Consider the following 20000-nt stretch of genomic DNA (forward strand, 5'->3'; position numbering starts at 1 on the left):
TCAGAATTGTATTGAGATCGTTTTCCACAGAGCTCAGATGTCAAAGCACAGCAGCAGCTCTCCACAGCGATCCTCTATAGCGCCCTTTCTCCCGCAGCTCCGTCCTCATTGGAAGGAAGCAAGAGTGAAAGGCTGAAGTGAAATAGAGCGGGGACGAAGGCAGTGAAGAGAGAGAACGTGGGAAGAAGAGAAAAACGCAAGGGAAAAAAAGCAGCGTCGTAAAAGAGGTGACGGAGCTGTCCTCTCAATAAGAAGGGTGCCAGCGAGCCTTGCTCTCGCTTACGGCCACACCCCCTTGAGCACGCCTGATCTCGTCTGATCTCGGAAGCTAAACAGGGATGGGCCTGGTTAGTACTTGGATGGGAGACCTCCTGGGAATACCAGGTGCTGTAAGCTTTTAAGCGCAGGAGGCGCCCTATCCCCGCTCGCTCGCTCATTCCCCTGTTCACACGTGCAGTGCGGCTTGTCCGTCTGTTTATTTGTCAGCTTTGGCGAGACACGGGTGCTTGTGTACTAGCGTGAGCGTTTTTTATTCTGATCAGGAACAGTTTTACAAGTCCGCAAAGGATCGAGGAAAGGTTTATCGCCAGCTGAAAAGAGACACAGCGCTTCGGCTGTGGAGACTTGTTCGGCTGGCGTTCGGAGAGTCGCGTTTTTCAGAATTGTATTGAGATCGTTTTCCACAGAGCTCAGATGTCAAAGCACAGCAGCAGCTCTCCACAGCGATCCTCTATAGCGCCCTTTCTCCCGCAGCTCCGTCCTCATTGGAAGGAAGCAAGAGTGAAAGGCTGAAGTGAAATAGAGCGGGGACGAAGGCAGTGAAGAGAGAGAACATGGGAAGAAGAGAAAAACGCAAGGGAAAAAAAGCAGCGTCGTAAAAGAGGTGACGGAGCTGTCCTCTCAATAAGAAGGGTGCCAGCGAGCTTTGCTCTCGCTTACGGCCACACCCCCTTGAGCACGCCTGATCTTGTCTGATCTCGGAAGCTAAACAGGGATGGGCCTGGTTAGTACTTGGATGGGAGACCGCCTGGGAATACCAGGTGCTGTAAGCTTTTAAGCGCAGGAGGCGCCCTATCCCCGCTCGCTCGCTCATTCCCCTGTTCACACGTGCAGTGCGGCTTGTCCGTCTGTTTATTTGTCAGCTTTGGCGAGACACGGGTGCTTGTGTATTAGCGTGAGCGTTTTTTATTCTGATCAGGAACAGTTTTACAAGTCCGCAAAGGATCGAGGAAAGGTTTATCGCCAGCTGAAAAGAGACACAGCGCTTCGGCTGTGGAGACTTGTTCGGCTGGCGTTCGGAGAGTCGCGTTTTTCAGAATTGTATTGAGATCGTTTTCCACAGAGCTCAGATGTCAAAGCACAGCAGCAGCTCTCCACAGCGATCCTCTATAACGCCCTTTCTCCCGCAGCTCCGTCCTCATTGGAAGGAAGCAAGAGTGAAAGGCTGAAGTGAAATAGAGCGGGGACGAAGGCAGTGAAGAGAGAGAACGTGGGAAGAAGAGAAAAACGCAAGGGAAAAAAAGCAGCGTCGTAAAAGAGGTGACGGAGCTGTCCTCTCAATAAGAAGGGTGCCAGCGAGCCTTGCTCTCGCTTATGGCCACACCCCCTTGAGCACGCCTGATCTCGTCTGATCTCGGAAGCTAAACAGGGATGGGCCTGGTTAGTACTTGGATGGGAGACCGCCTGGGAATACCAGGTGCTGTAAGCTTTTAAGCGCAGGAGGCGCCCTATCCCCGCTCGCTCGCTCATTCCCCTGTTCACACGTGCAGTGCGGCTTGTCCGTCTGTTTATTTGTCAGCTTTGGCGAGACACGGGTGCTTGTGTATTAGCGTGAGCGTTTTTTATTCTGATCAGGAACAGTTTTACAAGTCCGCAAAGGATCGAGGAAAGGTTTATCGCCAGCTGAAAAGAGACACAGCGCTTCGGCTGTGGAGACTTGTTCGGCTGGCGTTCGGAGAGTCGCGTTTTTCAGAATTGTATTGAGATCGTTTTCCACAGAGCTCAGATGTCAAAGCACAGCAGCAGCTCTCCACAGCGATCCTCTATAGCGCCCTTTCTCCCGCAGCTCCGTCCTCATTGGAAGGAAGCAAGAGTGAAAGGCTGAAGTGAAATAAAGCGGGGACGAAGGCCGTGAAGAGAGAGAACGTGGGAAGAAGAGAAAAACGCAAGGGAAAAAAGCAGCGTCGTAAAAGAGGTGACGGAGCTGTCCTCTCAATAAGAAGGGTGCCAGCGAGCCTTGCTCTCGCTTACGGCCACACCCCCTTGAGCACGCCTGATCTCGTCTGATCTCGGAAGCTAAACAGGGATGGGCCTGGTTAGTACTTGGATGGGAGACCGCCTGGGAATACCAGGTGCTGTAAGCTTTTAAGCGCAGGAGGCGCCCTATCCCCGCTCGCTCGCTCATTCCCCTGTTCACACGTGCAGTGCGGCTTGTCCGTCTGTTTATTTGTCAGCTTTGGCGAGACACGGGTGCTTGTGTATTAGCGTGAGCGTTTTTTATTCTGATCAGGAACAGTTTTACAAGTCCGCAAAGGATCGAGGAAAGGTTTATCGCCAGCTGAAAGAGACACAGCGCTTCGGCTGTGGAGACTTGTTCGGCTGGCGTTCGGAGAGTCGCGTTTTTCAGAATTGTATTGAGATCGTTTTCCACAGAGCTCAGATGTCAAAGCACAGCAGCAGCTCTCCACAGCGATCCTCTATAACGCCCTTTCTCCCGCAGCTCCGTCCTCATTGGAAGGAAGCAAGAGTGAAAGGCTGAAGTGAAATAGAGCGGGGACGAAGGCAGTGAAGAGAGAGAACGTGGGAAGAAGAGAAAAACGCAAGGGAAAAAAAGCAGCGTCGTAAAAGAGGTGACGGAGCTGTCCTCTCAATAAGAAGGGTGCCAGCGAGCCTTGCTCTCGCTTATGGCCACACCCCCTTGAGCACGCCTGATCTCGTCTGATCTCGGAAGCTAAACAGGGATGGGCCTGGTTAGTACTTGGATGGGAGACCGCCTGGGAATACCAGGTGCTGTAAGCTTTTAAGCGCAGGAGGCGCCCTATCCCCGCTCGCTCGCTCATTCCCCTGTTCACACGTGCAGTGCGGCTTGTCCGTCTGTTTATTTGTCAGCTTTGGCGAGACACGGGTGCTTGTGTATTAGCGTGAGCGTTTTTTATTCTGATCAGGAACAGTTTTACAAGTCCGCAAAGGATCGAGGAAAGGTTTATCGCCAGCTGAAAAGAGACACAGCGCTTCGGCTGTGGAGACTTGTTCGGCTGGCGTTCGGAGAGTCGCGTTTTTCAGAATTGTATTGAGATCGTTTTCCACAGAGCTCAGATGTCAAAGCACAGCAGCAGCTCTCCACAGCGATCCTCTATAGCGCCCTTTCTCCCGCAGCTCCGTCCTCATTGGAAGGAAGCAAGAGTGAAAGGCTGAAGTGAAATAAAGCGGGGACGAAGGCCGTGAAGAGAGAGAACGTGGGAAGAAGAGAAAAACGCAAGGGAAAAAAGCAGCGTCGTAAAAGAGGTGACGGAGCTGTCCTCTCAATAAGAAGGGTGCCAGCGAGCCTTGCTCTCGCTTACGGCCACACCCCCTTGAGCACGCCTGATCTCGTCTGATCTCGGAAGCTAAACAGGGATGGGCCTGGTTAGTACTTGGATGGGAGACCGCCTGGGAATACCAGGTGCTGTAAGCTTTTAAGCGCAGGAGGCGCCCTATCCCCGCTCGCTCGCTCATTCCCCTGTTCACACGTGCAGTGCGGCTTGTCCGTCTGTTTATTTGTCAGCTTTGGCGAGACACGGGTGCTTGAGCACTCAAGCTTGAGTATTAGCGTGAGCGTTTTTTATTCTCACGCTTGAGTATTAGCGTGAGCGTTTTTTATTCTGATCAGGAACAGTTTTACAAGTCCGCAAAGGATCGAGGAAAGGTTTATCGCCAGCTGAAAGAGACACAGCGCTTCGGCTGTGGAGACTTGTTCGGCTGGCGTTCGGAGAGTCGCGTTTTTCAGAATTGTATTGAGATCGTTTTCCACAGAGCTCAGATGTCAAAGCACAGCAGCAGCTCTCCACAGCGATCCTCTATAACGCCCTTTCTCCCGCAGCTCCGTCCTCATTGGAAGGAAGCAAGAGTGAAAGGCTGAAGTGAAATAGAGCGGGGACGAAGGCAGTGAAGAGAGAGAACGTGGGAAGAAGAGAAAAACGCAAGGGAAAAAAAGCAGCGTCGTAAAAGAGGTGACGGAGCTGTCCTCTCAATAAGAAGGGTGCCAGCGAGCCTTGCTCTCGCTTATGGCCACACCCCCTTGAGCACGCCTGATCTCGTCTGATCTCGGAAGCTAAACAGGGATGGGCCTGGTTAGTACTTGGATGGGAGACCGCCTGGGAATACCAGGTGCTGTAAGCTTTTAAGCGCAGGAGGCGCCCTATCCCCGCTCGCTCGCTCATTCCCCTGTTCACACGTGCAGTGCGGCTTGTCCGTCTGTTTATTTGTCAGCTTTGGCGAGACACGGGTGCTTGTGTATTAGCGTGAGCGTTTTTTATTCTGATCAGGAACAGTTTTACAAGTCCGCAAAGGATCGAGGAAAGGTTTATCGCCAGCTGAAAAGAGACACAGCGCTTCGGCTGTGGAGACTTGTTCGGCTGGCGTTCGGAGAGTCGCGTTTTTCAGAATTGTATTGAGATCGTTTTCCACAGAGCTCAGATGTCAAAGCACAGCAGCAGCTCTCCACAGCGATCCTCTATAACGCCCTTTCTCCCGCAGCTCCGTCCTCATTGGAAGGAAGCAAGAGTGAAAGGCTGAAGTGAAATAGAGCGGGGACGAAGGCAGTGAAGAGAGAGAACGTGGGAAGAAGAGAAAAACGCAAGGGAAAAAAAGCAGCGTCGTAAAAGAGGTGACGGAGCTGTCCTCTCAATAAGAAGGGTGCCAGCGAGCCTTGCTCTCGCTTACGGCCACACCCCCTTGAGCACGCCTGATCTCGTCTGATCTCGGAAGCTAAACAGGGATGGGCCTGGTTAGTACTTGGATGGGAGACCGCCTGGGAATACCTGGTGGTGTAAGCTTTTAAGCGCAGGAGGCGCCCTATCCCCGCTCGCTCGCTCATTCCCCTGTTCACACGTGCAGTGCGGCTTGTCCGTCTGTTTATTTGTCAGCTTTGGCGAGACACGGGTGCTTGTGTATTAGCGTGAGCGTTTTTTATTCTGATCAGGAACAGTTTAACAAGTCCGCAAAGAATCGAGGAAAGGTTTATCGCCAGCTGAAAAGAGACACAGCGCTTCGGCTGTGGAGACTTGTTCGGCTGGCGTTCGGAGAGTCGCGTTTTTCAGAATTGTATTGAGATCGTTTTCCACAGAGCTCAGATGTCAAAGCACAGCAGCAGCTCTCCACAGCGATCCTCTATAGCGCCCTTTCTCCCGCAGCTCCGTCCTCATTGGAAGGAAGCAAGAGTGAAAGGCTGAAGTGAAATAGAGCGGGGACGAAGGCAGTGAAGAGAGAGAACGTGGGAAGAAGAGAAAAACGCAAAGGAAAAAAAGCAGCGTCGTAAAAGAGGTGACGGAGCTGTCCTCTCAATAAGAAGGGTGCCAGCGAACTTTGCTCTCGCTTACGGCCACACCCCCTTGAGCACGCCTGATCTCGTCTGATCTTGGAAGCTAAACAGGGATGGGCCTGGTTAGTACTTGGATGGGAGACCGCCTGGGAATACCAGGTGCTGTAAGCTTTTAAGCGCAGGAGGCGCCCTATCCCCGCTCGCTCGCTCATTCCCCTGTTCACACGTGCAGTGCGGCTTGTCCGTCTGTTTATTTGTCAGCTTTGGCGAGACACGGGTGCTTGTGTATTAGCGTGAGCGTTTTTTATTCTGATCAGGAACAGTTTTACAAGTCCGGAAAGGATCGAGGAAAGGTTTATCGCCAGCTGAAAAGAGACACAGCGCTTCGGCTGTGGAGACTTGTTCGGCTGGCGTTCGGAGAGTCGCGTTTTTCAGAATTGTATTGAGATCGTTTTCCACAGAGCTCAGATGTCAAAGCACAGCAGCAGCTCTCCACAGCGATCCTCTATAACGCCCTTTCTCCCGCAGCTCCGTCCTCATTGGAAGGAAGCAAGAGTGAAAGGCTGAAGTGAAATAGAGCGGGGACGAAGGCAGTGAAGAGAGAGAACGTGGGAAGAAGAGAAAAACGCAAGGGAAAAAAAGCAGCGTCGTAAAAGAGGTGACGGAGCTGTCCTCTCAATAAGAAGGGTGCCAGCGAGCCTTGCTCTCGCTTACGGCCACACCCCCTTGAGCACGCCTGATCTCGTCTGATCTCGGAAGCTAAACAGGGATGGGCCTGGTTAGTACTTGGATGGGAGACCGCCTGGGAATACCAGGTGCTGTAAGCTTTTAAGCGCAGGAGGCGCCCTATCCCCGCTCGCTCGCTCATTCCCCTGTTCACACGTGCAGTGCGGCTTGTCCGTCTGTTTATTTGTCAGCTTTGGCGAGACACGGGTGCTTGTGTATTAGCGTGAGCGTTTTTTATTCTGATCAGGAACAGTTTTACAAGTCCGCAAAGGATCGAGGAAAGGTTTATCGCCAGCTGAAAAGAGACACAGCGCTTCGTCTGTGGAGACTTGTTCGGCTGGCGTTCGGAGAGTCGCGTTTTTCAGAATTGTATTGAGATCGTTTTCCACAGAGCTCAGATGTCAAAGCACAGCAGCAGCTCTCCACAGCGATCCTCTATAACGCCCTTTCTCCCGCAGCTCCGTCCTCATTGGAAGGAAGCAAGAGTGAAAGGCTGAAGTGAAATAGAGCGGGGACGAAGGCAGTGAAGAGAGAGAACGTGGGAAGAAGAGAAAAACGCATGGGAAAAAAAGCAGCGTCGTAAAAGAGGTGACGGAGCTGTCCTCTCAATAAGAAGGGTGCCAGCGAGCCTTGCTCTCGCTTACGGCCACACCCCCTTGAGCACGCCTGATCTCGTCTGATCTCGGAAGCTAAACAGGGATGGGCCTGGTTAGTACTTGGATGGGAGACCGCCTGGGAATACCAGGTGCTGTAAGCTTTTAAGCGCAGGAGGCGCCCTATCCCCGCTCGCTCGCTCATTCCCCTGTTCACACGTGCAGTGCGGCTTGTCCGTCTGTTTATTTGTCAGCTTTGGCGAGACACGGGTGCTTGTGTATTAGCGTGAGCGTTTTTTATTCTGATCAGGAACAGTTTTACAAGTCCGCAAAGGATCGAGGAAAGGTTTATCGCCAGCTGAAAAGAGACACAGCGCTTCGGCTGTGGAGACTTGTTCGGTTGGCGTTCGGAGAGTCGCGTTTTTCAGAATTGTATTGAGATCGTTTTCCACAGAGCTCAGATGTCAAAGCACAGCAGCAGCTCTCCACAGCGATCCTCTATAACGCCCTTTCTCCCGCAGCTCCGTCCTCATTGGAAGGAAGCAAGAGTGAAAGGCTGAAGTGAAATAGAGCGGGGACGAAGGCAGTGAAGAGAGAGAACGTGGGAAGAAGAGAAAAACGCAAGGGAAAAAAAGCAGCGTCGTAAAAGAGGTGACGGAGCTGTCCTCTCAATAAGAAGGGTGCCAGCGAGCCTTGCTCTCGCTTATGGCCACACCCCCTTGAGCACGCCTGATCTCGTCTGATCTCGGAAGCTAAACAGGGATGGGCCTGGTTAGTACTTGGATGGGAGACCGCCTGGGAATACCAGGTGCTGTAAGCTTTTAAGCGCAGGAGGCGCCCTATCCCCGCTCGCTCGCTCATTCCCCTGTTCACACGTGCAGTGCGGCTTGTCCGTCTGTTTATTTGTCAGCTTTGGCGAGACACGGGTGCTTGTGTATTAGCGTGAGCGTTTTTTATTCTGATCAGGAACAGTTTTACAAGTCCGCAAAGGATCGAGGAAAGGTTTATCGCCAGCTGAAAAGAGACACAGCGCTTCGGCTGTGGAGACTTGTTCGGCTGGCGTTCGGAGAGTCGCGTTTTTCAGAATTGTATTGAGATCGTTTTCCACAGAGCTCAGATGTCAAAGCACAGCAGCAGCTCTCCACAGCGATCCTCTATAGCGCCCTTTCTCCCGCAGCTCCGTCCTCATTGGAAGGAAGCAAGAGTGAAAGGCTGAAGTGAAATAAAGCGGGGACGAAGGCCGTGAAGAGAGAGAACGTGGGAAGAAGAGAAAAACGCAAGGGAAAAAAGCAGCGTCGTAAAAGAGGTGACGGAGCTGTCCTCTCAATAAGAAGGGTGCCAGCGAGCCTTGCTCTCGCTTACGGCCACACCCCCTTGAGCACGCCTGATCTCGTCTGATCTCGGAAGCTAAACAGGGATGGGCCTGGTTAGTACTTGGATGGGAGACCGCCTGGGAATACCAGGTGCTGTAAGCTTTTAAGCGCAGGAGGCGCCCTATCCCCGCTCGCTCGCTCATTCCCCTGTTCACACGTGCAGTGCGGCTTGTCCGTCTGTTTATTTGTCAGCTTTGGCGAGACACGGGTGCTTGTGTATTAGCGTGAGCGTTTTTTATTCTGATCAGGAACAGTTTTACAAGTCCGCAAAGGATCGAGGAAAGGTTTATCGCCAGCTGAAAAGAGACACAGCGCTTCGGCTGTGGAGACTTGTTCGGCTGGCGTTCGGAGAGTCGCGTTTTTCAGAATTGTATTGAGATCGTTTTCCACAGAGCTCAGATGTCAAAGCACAGCAGCAGCTCTCCACAGCGATCCTCTATAGCGCCCTTTCTCCCGCAGCTCCGTCCTCATTGGAAGGAAGCAAGAGTGAAAGGCTGAAGTGAAATAAAGCGGGGACGAAGGCCGTGAAGAGAGAGAACGTGGGAAGAAGAGAAAAACGCAAGGGAAAAAAGCAGCGTCGTAAAAGAGGTGACGGAGCTGTCCTCTCAATAAGAAGGGTGCCAGCGAGCCTTGCTCTCGCTTACGGCCACACCCCCTTGAGCACGCCTGATCTCGTCTGATCTCGGAAGCTAAACAGGGATGGGCCTGGTTAGTACTTGGATGGGAGACCGCCTGGGAATACCAGGTGCTGTAAGCTTTTAAGCGCAGGAGGCGCCCTATCCCCGCTCGCTCGCTCATTCCCCTGTTCACACGTGCAGTGCGGCTTGTCCGTCTGTTTATTTGTCAGCTTTGGCGAGACACGGGTGCTTGTGTATTAGCGTGAGCGTTTTTTATTCTGATCAGGAACAGTTTTACAAGTCCGCAAAGGATCGAGGAAAGGTTTATCGCCAGCTGAAAGAGACACAGCGCTTCGGCTGTGGAGACTTGTTCGGCTGGCGTTCGGAGAGTCGCGTTTTTCAGAATTGTATTGAGATCGTTTTCCACAGAGCTCAGATGTCAAAGCACAGCAGCAGCTCTCCACAGCGATCCTCTATAACGCCCTTTCTCCCGCAGCTCCGTCCTCATTGGAAGGAAGCAAGAGTGAAAGGCTGAAGTGAAATAGAGCGGGGACGAAGGCAGTGAAGAGAGAGAACGTGGGAAGAAGAGAAAAACGCAAGGGAAAAAAAGCAGCGTCGTAAAAGAGGTGACGGAGCTGTCCTCTCAATAAGAAGGGTGCCAGCGAGCCTTGCTCTCGCTTATGGCCACACCCCCTTGAGCACGCCTGATCTCGTCTGATCTCGGAAGCTAAACAGGGATGGGCCTGGTTAGTACTTGGATGGGAGACCGCCTGGGAATACCAGGTGCTGTAAGCTTTTAAGCGCAGGAGGCGCCCTATCCCCGCTCGCTCGCTCATTCCCCTGTTCACACGTGCAGTGCGGCTTGTCCGTCTGTTTATTTGTCAGCTTTGGCGAGACACGGGTGCTTGTGTATTAGCGTGAGCGTTTTTTATTCTGATCAGGAACAGTTTTACAAGTCCGCAAAGGATCGAGGAAAGGTTTATCGCCAGCTGAAAAGAGACACAGCGCTTCGGCTGTGGAGACTTGTTCGGCTGGCGTTCGGAGAGTCGCGTTTTTCAGAATTGTATTGAGATCGTTTTCCACAGAGCTCAGATGTCAAAGCACAGCAGCAGCTCTCCACAGCGATCCTCTATAACGCCCTTTCTCCCGCAGCTCCGTCCTCATTGGAAGGAAGCAAGAGTGAAAGGCTGAAGTGAAATAGAGCGGGGACGAAGGCAGTGAAGAGAGAGAACGTGGGAAGAAGAGAAAAACGCAAGGGAAAAAAAGCAGCGTCGTAAAAGAGGTGACGGAGCTGTCCTCTCAATAAGAAGGGTGCCAGCGAGCCTTGCTCTCGCTTACGGCCACACCCCCTTGAGCACGCCTGATCTCGTCTGATCTCGGAAGCTAAACAGGGATGGGCCTGGTTAGTACTTGGATGGGAGACCGCCTGGGAATACCTGGTGGTGTAAGCTTTTAAGCGCAGGAGGCGCCCTATCCCCGCTCGCTCGCTCATTCCCCTGTTCACACGTGCAGTGCGGCTTGTCCGTCTGTTTATTTGTCAGCTTTGGCGAGACACGGGTGCTTGTGTATTAGCGTGAGCGTTTTTTATTCTGATCAGGAACAGTTTAACAAGTCCGCAAAGAATCGAGGAAAGGTTTATCGCCAGCTGAAAAGAGACACAGCGCTTCGGCTGTGGAGACTTGTTCGGCTGGCGTTCGGAGAGTCGCGTTTTTCAGAATTGTATTGAGATCGTTTTCCACAGAGCTCAGATGTCAAAGCACAGCAGCAGCTCTCCACAGCGATCCTCTATAGCGCCCTTTCTCCCGCAGCTCCGTCCTCATTGGAAGGAAGCAAGAGTGAAAGGCTGAAGTGAAATAGAGCGGGGACGAAGGCAGTGAAGAGAGAGAACGTGGGAAGAAGAGAAAAACGCAAAGGAAAAAAAGCAGCGTCGTAAAAGAGGTGACGGAGCTGTCCTCTCAATAAGAAGGGTGCCAGCGAACTTTGCTCTCGCTTACGGCCACACCCCCTTGAGCACGCCTGATCTCGTCTGATCTTGGAAGCTAAACAGGGATGGGCCTGGTTAGTACTTGGATGGGAGACCGCCTGGGAATACCAGGTGCTGTAAGCTTTTAAGCGCAGGAGGCGCCCTATCCCCGCTCGCTCGCTCATTCCCCTGTTCACACGTGCAGTGCGGCTTGTCCGTCTGTTTATTTGTCAGCTTTGGCGAGACACGGGTGCTTGTGTATTAGCGTGAGCGTTTTTTATTCTGATCAGGAACAGTTTTACAAGTCCGGAAAGGATCGAGGAAAGGTTTATCGCCAGCTGAAAAGAGACACAGCGCTTCGGCTGTGGAGACTTGTTCGGCTGGCGTTCGGAGAGTCGCGTTTTTCAGAATTGTATTGAGATCGTTTTCCACAGAGCTCAGATGTCAAAGCACAGCAGCAGCTCTCCACAGCGATCCTCTATAACGCCCTTTCTCCCGCAGCTCCGTCCTCATTGGAAGGAAGCAAGAGTGAAAGGCTGAAGTGAAATAGAGCGGGGACGAAGGCAGTGAAGAGAGAGAACGTGGGAAGAAGAGAAAAACGCAAGGGAAAAAAAGCAGCGTCGTAAAAGAGGTGACGGAGCTGTCCTCTCAATAAGAAGGGTGCCAGCGAGCCTTGCTCTCGCTTACGGCCACACCCCCTTGAGCACGCCTGATCTCGTCTGATCTCGGAAGCTAAACAGGGATGGGCCTGGTTAGTACTTGGATGGGAGACCGCCTGGGAATACCAGGTGCTGTAAGCTTTTAAGCGCAGGAGGCGCCCTATCCCCGCTCGCTCGCTCATTCCCCTGTTCACACGTGCAGTGCGGCTTGTCCGTCTGTTTATTTGTCAGCTTTGGCGAGACACGGGTGCTTGTGTATTAGCGTGAGCGTTTTTTATTCTGATCAGGAACAGTTTTACAAGTCCGCAAAGGATCGAGGAAAGGTTTATCGCCAGCTGAAAAGAGACACAGCGCTTCGTCTGTGGAGACTTGTTCGGCTGGCGTTCGGAGAGTCGCGTTTTTCAGAATTGTATTGAGATCGTTTTCCACAGAGCTCAGATGTCAAAGCACAGCAGCAGCTCTCCACAGCGATCCTCTATAACGCCCTTTCTCCCGCAGCTCCGTCCTCATTGGAAGGAAGCAAGAGTGAAAGGCTGAAGTGAAATAGAGCGGGGACGAAGGCAGTGAAGAGAGAGAACGTGGGAAGAAGAGAAAAACGCATGGGAAAAAAAGCAGCGTCGTAAAAGAGGTGACGGAGCTGTCCTCTCAATAAGAAGGGTGCCAGCGAGCCTTGCTCTCGCTTACGGCCACACCCCCTTGAGCACGCCTGATCTCGTCTGATCTCGGAAGCTAAACAGGGATGGGCCTGGTTAGTACTTGGATGGGAGACCGCCTGGGAATACCAGGTGCTGTAAGCTTTTAAGCGCAGGAGGCGCCCTATCCCCGCTCGCTCGCTCATTCCCCTGTTCACACGTGCAGTGCGGCTTGTCCGTCTGTTTATTTGTCAGCTTTGGCGAGACACGGGTGCTTGTGTATTAGCGTGAGCGTTTTTTATTCTGATCAGGAACAGTTTTACAAGTCCGCAAAGGATCGAGGAAAGGTTTATCGCCAGCTGAAAAGAGACACAGCGCTTCGGCTGTGGAGACTTGTTCGGTTGGCGTTCGGAGAGTCGCGTTTTTCAGAATTGTATTGAGATCGTTTTCCACAGAGCTCAGATGTCAAAGCACAGCAGCAGCTCTCCACAGCGATCCTCTATAACGCCCTTTCTCCCGCAGCTCCGTCCTCATTGGAAGGAAGCAAGAGTGAAAGGCTGAAGTGAAATAGAGCGGGGACGAAGGCAGTGAAGAGAGAGAACGTGGGAAGAAGAGAAAAACGCAAGGGAAAAAAAGCAGCGTCGTAAAAGAGGTGACGGAGCTGTCCTCTCAATAAGAAGGGTGCCAGCGAGCCTTGCTCTCGCTTATGGCCACACCCCCTTGAGCACGCCTGATCTCGTCTGATCTCGGAAGCTAAACAGGGATGGGCCTGGTTAGTACTTGGATGGGAGACCGCCTGGGAATACCAGGTGCTGTAAGCTTTTAAGCGCAGGAGGCGCCCTATCCCCGCTCGCTCGCTCATTCCCCTGTTCACACGTGCAGTGCGGCTTGTCCGTCTGTTTATTTGTCAGCTTTGGCGAGACACGGGTGCTTGTGTATTAGCGTGAGCGTTTTTTATTCTGATCAGGAACAGTTTTACAAGTCCGCAAAGGATCGAGGAAAGGTTTATCGCCAGCTGAAAAGAGACACAGCGCTTCGGCTGTGGAGACTTGTTCGGCTGGCGTTCGGAGAGTCGCGTTTTTCAGAATTGTATTGAGATCGTTTTCCACAGAGCTCAGATGTCAAAGCACAGCAGCAGCTCTCCACAGCGATCCTCTATAGCGCCCTTTCTCCCGCAGCTCCGTCCTCATTGGAAGGAAGCAAGAGTGAAAGGCTGAAGTGAAATAAAGCGGGGACGAAGGCCGTGAAGAGAGAGAACGTGGGAAGAAGAGAAAAACGCAAGGGAAAAAAGCAGCGTCGTAAAAGAGGTGACGGAGCTGTCCTCTCAATAAGAAGGGTGCCAGCGAGCCTTGCTCTCGCTTACGGCCACACCCCCTTGAGCACGCCTGATCTCGTCTGATCTCGGAAGCTAAACAGGGATGGGCCTGGTTAGTACTTGGATGGGAGACCGCCTGGGAATACCAGGTGCTGTAAGCTTTTAAGCGCAGGAGGCGCCCTATCCCCGCTCGCTCGCTCATTCCCCTGTTCACACGTGCAGTGCGGCTTGTCCGTCTGTTTATTTGTCAGCTTTGGCGAGACACGGGTGCTTGTGTATTAGCGTGAGCGTTTTTTATTCTGATCAGGAACAGTTTTACAAGTCCGCAAAGGATCGAGGAAAGGTTTATCGCCAGCTGAAAAGAGACACAGCGCTTCGGCTGTGGAGACTTGTTCGGCTGGCGTTCGGAGAGTCGCGTTTTTCAGAATTGTATTGAGATCGTTTTCCACAGAGCTCAGATGTCAAAGCACAGCAGCAGCTCTCCACAGCGATCCTCTATAACGCCCTTTCTCCCGCAGCTCCGTCCTCATTGGAAGGAAGCAAGAGTGAAAGGCTGAAGTGAAATAGAGCGGGGACGAAGGCAGTGAAGAGAGAGAACGTGGGAAGAAGAGAAAAACGCAAGGGAAAAAAAGCAGCGTCGTAAAAGAGGTGACGGAGCTGTCCTCTCAATAAGAAGGGTGCCAGCGAGCCTTGCTCTCGCTTACGGCCACACCCCCTTGAGCACGCCTGATCTCGTCTGATCTCGGAAGCTAAACAGGGATGGGCCTGGTTAGTACTTGGATGGGAGACCGCCTGGGAATACCAGTTGGTGTAAGCTTTTAAGCGCAGGAGGCGCCCTATCCCCGCTCGCTCGCTCATTCCCCTGTTCACACGTGCAGTGCGGCTTGTCCGTCTGTTTATTTGTCAGCTTTGGCGAGACACGGGTGCTTGTGTATTAGCGTGAGCGTTTTTTATTCTGATCAGGAACAGTTTTACAAGTCCGCAAAGGATCGAGGAAAGGTTTATCGCCAGCTGAAAAGAGACACAGCGCTTCGGCTGTGGAGACTTGTTCGGCTGGCGTTCGGAGAGTCGCGTTTTTCAGAATTGTATTGAGATCGTTTTCCACAGAGCTCAGATGTCAAAGCACAGCAGCAGCTCTCCACAGCGATCCTCTATAGCGCCCTTTCTCCCGCAGCTCCGTCCTCATTGGAAGGAAGCAAGAGTGAAAGGCTGAAGTGAAATAAAGCGGGGACGAAGGCCGTGAAGAGAGAGAACGTGGGAAGAAGAGAAAAACGCAAGGGAAAAAAGCAGCGTCGTAAAAGAGGTGACGGAGCTGTCCTCTCAATAAGAAGGGTGCCAGCGAGCCTTGCTCTCGCTTACGGCCACACCCCCTTGAGCACGCCTGATCTCGTCTGATCTCGGAAGCTAAACAGGGATGGGCCTGGTTAGTACTTGGATGGGAGACCGCCTGGGAATACCAGGTGCTGTAAGCTTTTAAGCGCAGGAGGCGCCCTATCCCCGCTCGCTCGCTCATTCCCCTGTTCACACGTGCAGTGCGGCTTGTCCGTCTGTTTATTTGTCAGCTTTGGCGAGACACGGGTGCTTGTGTATTAGCGTGAGCGTTTTTTATTCTGATCAGGAACAGTTTTACAAGTCCGCAAAGGATCGAGGAAAGGTTTATCGCCAGCTGAAAGAGACACAGCGCTTCGGCTGTGGAGACTTGTTCGGCTGGCGTTCGGAGAGTCGCGTTTTTCAGAATTGTATTGAGATCGTTTTCCACAGAGCTCAGATGTCAAAGCACAGCAGCAGCTCTCCACAGCGATCCTCTATAACGCCCTTTCTCCCGCAGCTCCGTCCTCATTGGAAGGAAGCAAGAGTGAAAGGCTGAAGTGAAATAGAGCGGGGACGAAGGCAGTGAAGAGAGAGAACGTGGGAAGAAGAGAAAAACGCAAGGGAAAAAAAGCAGCGTCGTAAAAGAGGTGACGGAGCTGTCCTCTCAATAAGAAGGGTGCCAGCGAGCCTTGCTCTCGCTTATGGCCACACCCCCTTGAGCACGCCTGATCTCGTCTGATCTCGGAAGCTAAACAGGGATGGGCCTGGTTAGTACTTGGATGGGAGACCGCCTGGGAATACCAGGTGCTGTAAGCTTTTAAGCGCAGGAGGCGCCCTATCCCCGCTCGCTCGCTCATTCCCCTGTTCACACGTGCAGTGCGGCTTGTCCGTCTGTTTATTTGTCAGCTTTGGCGAGACACGGGTGCTTGTGTATTAGCGTGAGCGTTTTTTATTCTGATCAGGAACAGTTTTACAAGTCCGCAAAGGATCGAGGAAAGGTTTATCGCCAGCTGAAAAGAGACACAGCGCTTCGGCTGTGGAGACTTGTTCGGCTGGCGTTCGGAGAGTCGCGTTTTTCAGAATTGTATTGAGATCGTTTTCCACAGAGCTCAGATGTCAAAGCACAGCAGCAGCTCTCCACAGCGATCCTCTATAACGCCCTTTCTCCCGCAGCTCCGTCCTCATTGGAAGGAAGCAAGAGTGAAAGGCTGAAGTGAAATAGAGCGGGGACGAAGGCAGTGAAGAGAGAGAACGTGGGAAGAAGAGAAAAACGCAAGGGAAAAAAAGCAGCGTCGTAAAAGAGGTGACGGAGCTGTCCTCTCAATAAGAAGGGTGCCAGCGAGCCTTGCTCTCGCTTACGGCCACACCCCCTTGAGCACGCCTGATCTCGTCTGATCTCGGAAGCTAAACAGGGATGGGCCTGGTTAGTACTTGGATGGGAGACCGCCTGGGAATACCTGGTGGTGTAAGCTTTTAAGCGCAGGAGGCGCCCTATCCCCGCTCGCTCGCTCATTCCCCTGTTCACACGTGCAGTGCGGCTTGTCCGTCTGTTTATTTGTCAGCTTTGGCGAGACACGGGTGCTTGTGTATTAGCGTGAGCGTTTTTTATTCTGATCAGGAACAGTTTAACAAGTCCGCAAAGAATCGAGGAAAGGTTTATCGCCAGCTGAAAAGAGACACAGCGCTTCGGCTGTGGAGACTTGTTCGGCTGGCGTTCGGAGAGTCGCGTTTTTCAGAATTGTATTGAGATCGTTTTCCACAGAGCTCAGATGTCAAAGCACAGCAGCAGCTCTCCACAGCGATCCTCTATAGCGCCCTTTCTCCCGCAGCTCCGTCCTCATTGGAAGGAAGCAAGAGTGAAAGGCTGAAGTGAAATAGAGCGGGGACGAAGGCAGTGAAGAGAGAGAACGTGGGAAGAAGAGAAAAACGCAAAGGAAAAAAAGCAGCGTCGTAAAAGAGGTGACGGAGCTGTCCTCTCAATAAGAAGGGTGCCAGCGAACTTTGCTCTCGCTTACGGCCACACCCCCTTGAGCACGCCTGATCTCGTCTGATCTTGGAAGCTAAACAGGGATGGGCCTGGTTAGTACTTGGATGGGAGACCGCCTGGGAATACCAGGTGCTGTAAGCTTTTAAGCGCAGGAGGCGCCCTATCCCCGCTCGCTCGCTCATTCCCCTGTTCACACGTGCAGTGCGGCTTGTCCGTCTGTTTATTTGTCAGCTTTGGCGAGACACGGGTGCTTGTGTATTAGCGTGAGCGTTTTTTATTCTGATCAGGAACAGTTTTACAAGTCCGGAAAGGATCGAGGAAAGGTTTATCGCCAGCTGAAAAGAGACACAGCGCTTCGGCTGTGGAGACTTGTTCGGCTGGCGTTCGGAGAGTCGCGTTTTTCAGAATTGTATTGAGATCGTTTTCCACAGAGCTCAGATGTCAAAGCACAGCAGCAGCTCTCCACAGCGATCCTCTATAACGCCCTTTCTCCCGCAGCTCCGTCCTCATTGGAAGGAAGCAAGAGTGAAAGGCTGAAGTGAAATAGAGCGGGGACGAAGGCAGTGAAGAGAGAGAACGTGGGAAGAAGAGAAAAACGCAAGGGAAAAAAAGCAGCGTCGTAAAAGAGGTGACGGAGCTGTCCTCTCAATAAGAAGGGTGCCAGCGAGCCTTGCTCTCGCTTACGGCCACACCCCCTTGAGCACGCCTGATCTCGTCTGATCTCGGAAGCTAAACAGGGATGGGCCTGGTTAGTACTTGGATGGGAGACCGCCTGGGAATACCAGGTGCTGTAAGCTTTTAAGCGCAGGAGGCGCCCTATCCCCGCTCGCTCGCTCATTCCCCTGTTCACACGTGCAGTGCGGCTTGTCCGTCTGTTTATTTGTCAGCTTTGGCGAGACACGGGTGCTTGTGTATTAGCGTGAGCGTTTTTTATTCTGATCAGGAACAGTTTTACAAGTCCGCAAAGGATCGAGGAAAGGTTTATCGCCAGCTGAAAAGAGACACAGCGCTTCGTCTGTGGAGACTTGTTCGGCTGGCGTTCGGAGAGTCGCGTTTTTCAGAATTGTATTGAGATCGTTTTCCACAGAGCTCAGATGTCAAAGCACAGCAGCAGCTCTCCACAGCGATCCTCTATAACGCCCTTTCTCCCGCAGCTCCGTCCTCATTGGAAGGAAGCAAGAGTGAAAGGCTGAAGTGAAATAGAGCGGGGACGAAGGCAGTGAAGAGAGAGAACGTGGGAAGAAGAGAAAAACGCATGGGAAAAAAAGCAGCGTCGTAAAAGAGGTGACGGAGCTGTCCTCTCAATAAGAAGGGTGCCAGCGAGCCTTGCTCTCGCTTACGGCCACACCCCCTTGAGCACGCCTGATCTCGTCTGATCTCGGAAGCTAAACAGGGATGGGCCTGGTTAGTACTTGGATGGGAGACCGCCTGGGAATACCAGGTGCTGTAAGCTTTTAAGCGCAGGAGGCGCCCTATCCCCGCTCGCTCGCTCATTCCCCTGTTCACACGTGCAGTGCGGCTTGTCCGTCTGTTTATTTGTCAGCTTTGGCGAGACACGGGTGCTTGTGTATTAGCGTGAGCGTTTTTTATTCTGATCAGGAACAGTTTTACAAGTCCGCAAAGGATCGAGGAAAGGTTTATCGCCAGCTGAAAAGAGACACAGCGCTTCGGCTGTGGAGACTTGTTCGGTTGGCGTTCGGAGAGTCGCGTTTTTCAGAATTGTATTGAGATCGTTTTCCACAGAGCTCAGATGTCAAAGCACAGCAGCAGCTCTCCACAGCGATCCTCTATAACGCCCTTTCTCCCGCAGCTCCGTCCTCATTGGAAGGAAGCAAGAGTGAAAGGCTGAAGTGAAATAGAGCGGGGACGAAGGCAGTGAAGAGAGAGAACGTGGGAAGAAGAGAAAAACGCAAGGGAAAAAAAGCAGCGTCGTAAAAGAGGTGACGGAGCTGTCCTCTCAATAAGAAGGGTGCCAGCGAGCCTTGCTCTCGCTTACGGCCACACCCCCTTGAGCACGCCTGATCTCGTCTGATCTCGGAAGCTAAACAGGGATGGGCCTGGTTAGTACTTGGATGGGAGACCGCCTGGGAATACCAGGTGCTGTAAGCTTTTAAGCGCAGGAGGCGCCCTATCCCCGCTCGCTCGCTCATTCCCCTGTTCACACGTGCAGTGCGGCTTGTCCGTCTGTTTATTTGTCAGCTTTGGCGAGACACGGGTGCTTGTGTATTAGCGTGAGCGTTTTTTATTCTGATCAGGAACAGTTTTACAAGTCCGCAAAGGATCGAGGAAAGGTTTATCGCCAGCTGAAAAGAGACACAGCGCTTCGGCTGTGGAGACTTGTTCGGCTGGCGTTCGGAGAGTCGCGTTTTTCAGAATTGTATTGAGATCGTTTTCCACAGAGCTCAGATGTCAAAGCACAGCAGCAGCTCTCCACAGCGATCCTCTATAGCGCCCTTTCTCCCGCAGCTCCGTCCTCATTGGAAGGAAGCAAGAGTGAAAGGCTGAAGTGAAATAAAGCGGGGACGAAGGCCGTGAAGAGAGAGAACGTGGGAAGAAGAGAAAAACGCAAGGGAAAAAAGCAGCGTCGTAAAAGAGGTGACGGAGCTGTCCTCTCAATAAGAAGGGTGCCAGCGAGCCTTGCTCTCGCTTACGGCCACACCCCCTTGAGCACGCCTGATCTCGTCTGATCTCGGAAGCTAAACAGGGATGGGCCTGGTTAGTACTTGGATGGGAGACCGCCTGGGAATACCAGGTGCTGTAAGCTTTTAAGCGCAGGAGGCGCCCTATCCCCGCTCGCTCGCTCATTCCCCTGTTCACACGTGCAGTGCGGCTTGTCCGTCTGTTTATTTGTCAGCTTTGGCGAGACACGGGTGCTTGTGTATTAGCGTGAGCGTTTTTTATTCTGATCAGGAACAGTTTTACAAGTCCGCAAAGGATCGAGGAAAGGTTTATCGCCAGCTGAAAAGAGACACAGCGCTTCGGCTGTGGAGACTTGTTCGGCTGGCGTTCGGAGAGTCGCGTTTTTCAGAATTGTATTGAGATCGTTTTCCACAGAGCTCAGATGTCAAAGCACAGCAGCAGCTCTCCACAGCGATCCTCTATAACGCCCTTTCTCCCGCAGCTCCGTCCTCATTGGAAGGAAGCAAGAGTGAAAGGCTGAAGTGAAATAGAGCGGGGACGAAGGCAGTGAAGAGAGAGAACGTGGGAAGAAGAGAAAAACGCAAGGGAAAAAAAGCAGCGTCGTAAAAGAGGTGACGGAGCTGTCCTCTCAATAAGAAGGGTGCCAGCGAGCCTTGCTCTCGCTTA

The 20000-nt window shown here is 52.5% G+C and overlaps 29 non-coding genes and 2 pseudogenes across 29 annotated transcripts; all 31 read left to right on the forward strand.

Moving 5' to 3' along the window:
* The first annotated feature begins 277 nt into the window (after positions 1 to 277).
* On the forward strand, positions 278 to 396 carry LOC138217989 (5S ribosomal RNA). Its single transcript, XR_011181460.1, has one exon. It is a non-coding gene; the product is annotated as a 5S ribosomal RNA (ribosomal RNA).
* Positions 397 to 933: 537 nt separating this feature from the next.
* On the forward strand, positions 934 to 1052 carry LOC138216861 (5S ribosomal RNA). Its single transcript, XR_011180574.1, has one exon. It is a non-coding gene; the product is annotated as a 5S ribosomal RNA (ribosomal RNA).
* A 537-nt stretch (positions 1053 to 1589) lies between these two features.
* LOC138245214 (5S ribosomal RNA) lies at positions 1590 to 1708 on the forward strand. Its single transcript, XR_011193827.1, has one exon. It is a non-coding gene; the product is annotated as a 5S ribosomal RNA (ribosomal RNA).
* Positions 1709 to 2244: 536 nt separating this feature from the next.
* LOC138244179 (5S ribosomal RNA) lies at positions 2245 to 2363 on the forward strand. The gene has a single exon (XR_011192792.1). It is a non-coding gene; the product is annotated as a 5S ribosomal RNA (ribosomal RNA).
* Positions 2364 to 2899: 536 nt separating this feature from the next.
* On the forward strand, positions 2900 to 3018 carry LOC138245215 (5S ribosomal RNA). The gene has a single exon (XR_011193828.1). It is a non-coding gene; the product is annotated as a 5S ribosomal RNA (ribosomal RNA).
* A 536-nt stretch (positions 3019 to 3554) lies between these two features.
* On the forward strand, positions 3555 to 3673 carry LOC138244180 (5S ribosomal RNA). Its single transcript, XR_011192793.1, has one exon. It is a non-coding gene; the product is annotated as a 5S ribosomal RNA (ribosomal RNA).
* Positions 3674 to 4258: 585 nt separating this feature from the next.
* LOC138245216 (5S ribosomal RNA) lies at positions 4259 to 4377 on the forward strand. The gene has a single exon (XR_011193829.1). It is a non-coding gene; the product is annotated as a 5S ribosomal RNA (ribosomal RNA).
* A 537-nt stretch (positions 4378 to 4914) lies between these two features.
* Positions 4915 to 5033, forward strand: LOC138217296 (5S ribosomal RNA). Its single transcript, XR_011181008.1, has one exon. It is a non-coding gene; the product is annotated as a 5S ribosomal RNA (ribosomal RNA).
* A 537-nt stretch (positions 5034 to 5570) lies between these two features.
* Positions 5571 to 5689, forward strand: LOC138216617 (5S ribosomal RNA). The gene has a single exon (XR_011180329.1). It is a non-coding gene; the product is annotated as a 5S ribosomal RNA (ribosomal RNA).
* Positions 5690 to 6226: 537 nt separating this feature from the next.
* On the forward strand, positions 6227 to 6345 carry LOC138244181 (5S ribosomal RNA). The gene has a single exon (XR_011192794.1). It is a non-coding gene; the product is annotated as a 5S ribosomal RNA (ribosomal RNA).
* A 537-nt stretch (positions 6346 to 6882) lies between these two features.
* LOC138244182 (5S ribosomal RNA) lies at positions 6883 to 7001 on the forward strand. The gene has a single exon (XR_011192795.1). It is a non-coding gene; the product is annotated as a 5S ribosomal RNA (ribosomal RNA).
* Positions 7002 to 7538: 537 nt separating this feature from the next.
* LOC138245217 (5S ribosomal RNA) lies at positions 7539 to 7657 on the forward strand. The gene has a single exon (XR_011193830.1). It is a non-coding gene; the product is annotated as a 5S ribosomal RNA (ribosomal RNA).
* Positions 7658 to 8193: 536 nt separating this feature from the next.
* Positions 8194 to 8312, forward strand: LOC138244183 (5S ribosomal RNA). Its single transcript, XR_011192796.1, has one exon. It is a non-coding gene; the product is annotated as a 5S ribosomal RNA (ribosomal RNA).
* A 536-nt stretch (positions 8313 to 8848) lies between these two features.
* Positions 8849 to 8967, forward strand: LOC138244184 (5S ribosomal RNA). Its single transcript, XR_011192797.1, has one exon. It is a non-coding gene; the product is annotated as a 5S ribosomal RNA (ribosomal RNA).
* A 536-nt stretch (positions 8968 to 9503) lies between these two features.
* On the forward strand, positions 9504 to 9622 carry LOC138245218 (5S ribosomal RNA). Its single transcript, XR_011193831.1, has one exon. It is a non-coding gene; the product is annotated as a 5S ribosomal RNA (ribosomal RNA).
* Positions 9623 to 10159: 537 nt separating this feature from the next.
* On the forward strand, positions 10160 to 10278 carry LOC138217297 (5S ribosomal RNA). Its single transcript, XR_011181009.1, has one exon. It is a non-coding gene; the product is annotated as a 5S ribosomal RNA (ribosomal RNA).
* A 537-nt stretch (positions 10279 to 10815) lies between these two features.
* Positions 10816 to 10934, forward strand: LOC138216619 (5S ribosomal RNA). Its single transcript, XR_011180331.1, has one exon. It is a non-coding gene; the product is annotated as a 5S ribosomal RNA (ribosomal RNA).
* Positions 10935 to 11471: 537 nt separating this feature from the next.
* Positions 11472 to 11590, forward strand: LOC138244186 (5S ribosomal RNA). The gene has a single exon (XR_011192799.1). It is a non-coding gene; the product is annotated as a 5S ribosomal RNA (ribosomal RNA).
* Positions 11591 to 12127: 537 nt separating this feature from the next.
* On the forward strand, positions 12128 to 12246 carry LOC138244187 (5S ribosomal RNA). Its single transcript, XR_011192800.1, has one exon. It is a non-coding gene; the product is annotated as a 5S ribosomal RNA (ribosomal RNA).
* A 537-nt stretch (positions 12247 to 12783) lies between these two features.
* On the forward strand, positions 12784 to 12902 carry LOC138245219 (5S ribosomal RNA). Its single transcript, XR_011193832.1, has one exon. It is a non-coding gene; the product is annotated as a 5S ribosomal RNA (ribosomal RNA).
* Positions 12903 to 13438: 536 nt separating this feature from the next.
* On the forward strand, positions 13439 to 13557 carry LOC138244188 (5S ribosomal RNA). The gene has a single exon (XR_011192801.1). It is a non-coding gene; the product is annotated as a 5S ribosomal RNA (ribosomal RNA).
* Positions 13558 to 14094: 537 nt separating this feature from the next.
* LOC138218499 (5S ribosomal RNA) lies at positions 14095 to 14213 on the forward strand (annotated as a pseudogene).
* Positions 14214 to 14749: 536 nt separating this feature from the next.
* On the forward strand, positions 14750 to 14868 carry LOC138244189 (5S ribosomal RNA). The gene has a single exon (XR_011192802.1). It is a non-coding gene; the product is annotated as a 5S ribosomal RNA (ribosomal RNA).
* Positions 14869 to 15404: 536 nt separating this feature from the next.
* Positions 15405 to 15523, forward strand: LOC138245220 (5S ribosomal RNA). Its single transcript, XR_011193833.1, has one exon. It is a non-coding gene; the product is annotated as a 5S ribosomal RNA (ribosomal RNA).
* A 537-nt stretch (positions 15524 to 16060) lies between these two features.
* Positions 16061 to 16179, forward strand: LOC138217299 (5S ribosomal RNA). The gene has a single exon (XR_011181011.1). It is a non-coding gene; the product is annotated as a 5S ribosomal RNA (ribosomal RNA).
* A 537-nt stretch (positions 16180 to 16716) lies between these two features.
* On the forward strand, positions 16717 to 16835 carry LOC138216620 (5S ribosomal RNA). The gene has a single exon (XR_011180332.1). It is a non-coding gene; the product is annotated as a 5S ribosomal RNA (ribosomal RNA).
* A 537-nt stretch (positions 16836 to 17372) lies between these two features.
* LOC138244190 (5S ribosomal RNA) lies at positions 17373 to 17491 on the forward strand. The gene has a single exon (XR_011192803.1). It is a non-coding gene; the product is annotated as a 5S ribosomal RNA (ribosomal RNA).
* Positions 17492 to 18028: 537 nt separating this feature from the next.
* LOC138244191 (5S ribosomal RNA) lies at positions 18029 to 18147 on the forward strand. Its single transcript, XR_011192804.1, has one exon. It is a non-coding gene; the product is annotated as a 5S ribosomal RNA (ribosomal RNA).
* Positions 18148 to 18684: 537 nt separating this feature from the next.
* Positions 18685 to 18803, forward strand: LOC138244192 (5S ribosomal RNA). The gene has a single exon (XR_011192805.1). It is a non-coding gene; the product is annotated as a 5S ribosomal RNA (ribosomal RNA).
* A 536-nt stretch (positions 18804 to 19339) lies between these two features.
* Positions 19340 to 19458, forward strand: LOC138244193 (5S ribosomal RNA). The gene has a single exon (XR_011192806.1). It is a non-coding gene; the product is annotated as a 5S ribosomal RNA (ribosomal RNA).
* A 537-nt stretch (positions 19459 to 19995) lies between these two features.
* Positions 19996 to 20000, forward strand: part of LOC138218500 (5S ribosomal RNA) — a 119-nt pseudogene continuing 114 nt past the window's right edge.

This window comes from Lepisosteus oculatus, chromosome 14 (genome assembly GCF_040954835.1).
Source record: "Lepisosteus oculatus isolate fLepOcu1 chromosome 14, fLepOcu1.hap2, whole genome shotgun sequence".
NCBI classification, from domain to species: Eukaryota; Metazoa; Chordata; class Actinopteri; order Semionotiformes; family Lepisosteidae; genus Lepisosteus; species Lepisosteus oculatus.